Raw genomic sequence first — 1,590 nt, forward strand, 5'->3', positions numbered from 1 at the left:
AAAGGAGATTGTTTGATAAATGAGTTGTGACACTTTGGGGGCTCTTCTCCTTCCTCTATCTGCTTTGCATCATCCTCAGGATATTATGACACACTGTCTGCCTGCGCACACAGATAGCACATAGACACACACACACTCTCAGTCTCAAGAGTCTCCATATCGTAGTTTCAGTTGGCTAGGTCTCACCCTGGCACACAACCAGGCAGTAAGATAAATCAACCCAGAAACTGTGTCTGACTAGTCACCGACCTTGTATACAGTAGTGACAAGGCATTATGGAAGTCGAATGGTTAAATAATATTGCTTTATGTAGGGGAGAGCAGAGCATGTGGTCACACTTTTCGCTCATCTGTGTATTTCTCACTAGTGCCTTACTACTGAGAAACAATATTTTTCGGGAACACTTTATAACTGTACACTACGAAACACTAAATAGGCTACTTAGTTATTCAATATACTGATGCACACATTCCTTTCTTTACTTTGAGTCTCTTTTAGTCAGCACGTTTTTTCAACTGGTGGTGGAATGTGTGGGGATGTTACAGTATTTAGAACCCCAACCTTATATTTTTGACAAAATGTTCCATGCGTTTATGGACAGGGTTATTGTGCTTTTGGCTTTAATTGAGTGTACCTGCATTGTAAAGCCTGTGTTAGATACAGGTGAGTTTAATTCTTGTTATTGTGCTGTTGGCTTTGAGTTTTCAGGTGGCTGTGCTGTAAATCCTGTTGAGATGCAGGTGAGTGTATGCCTTAGTTATTATTCTGGCGGCAATCTGGCCTTATTTGTTCGTATGTGCGCTGTGAGGAGGGCCCTTTATATATCCAGGCCCAGGGGCCCAGGGGCCCCAGGGGCCCGTCATGTCCTAATCCGCCTATGGCTGTACTCACATATAAACAGGGTTCCACATGGTCCTTGAAATCATTGACAGTTTGTGAATTTGAGAAAAAGCCATTAAACTTAGACATAAATAAACATAGGACATTGAAAGTGCTTGAATTGATATATTGTGCAAGAGAATAGAAATTGATCTTTAGATTTTTTTTGTTTTTGTTTTTAGTAAGCCTCTCTCTCTCTTTTTAATTGTTCTTGTTTAATTATTCGTTTGCTTAGCTTTGATCAAATTGTTGTTATTATTGGTTTCATTTCTTTGGTAAGAGACCTCGAATAAGCCCATCGGGGTTTCCTGTCTCTACCTACCCAATCTTTTTTTTTTAATCCACTTTATCCACTTGGCGGTATTTTATTTTTCCTCTGTAAAGCTGCTACTTCTCATTGTTCAAATTCTCAGTGTTTTCAACCGTAATTAAACCTTGATCCGTGTCTCAAACTATATTGATGCCATGTTGGGTCCAGGAAAATCCTCGACAAGTCCTTAAGTGTGATGTTTAAGAAGGTGTGGGAACCCTGTATAAATGATAGAACAGAAAGAAGAAAGGAAATTGAAAAAAGTGTGCAACAAAAGCAACAGAGATGCAAAGTAGGCCAGAGGTGTGGAGTCAGAAGAGAGTGTTTGTGTCGGTGATGTCGCGTCGGCTGCCCACACTGAACCACACAGCATTTCCTCTTGTGCAGCAGTGAGTTTAGGT

This window comes from Poromitra crassiceps (genome assembly GCF_964638095.1).
Source record: "Poromitra crassiceps genome assembly, chromosome: 12".
Lineage (NCBI taxonomy): Eukaryota > Metazoa > Chordata > Actinopteri > Beryciformes > Melamphaidae > Poromitra > Poromitra crassiceps.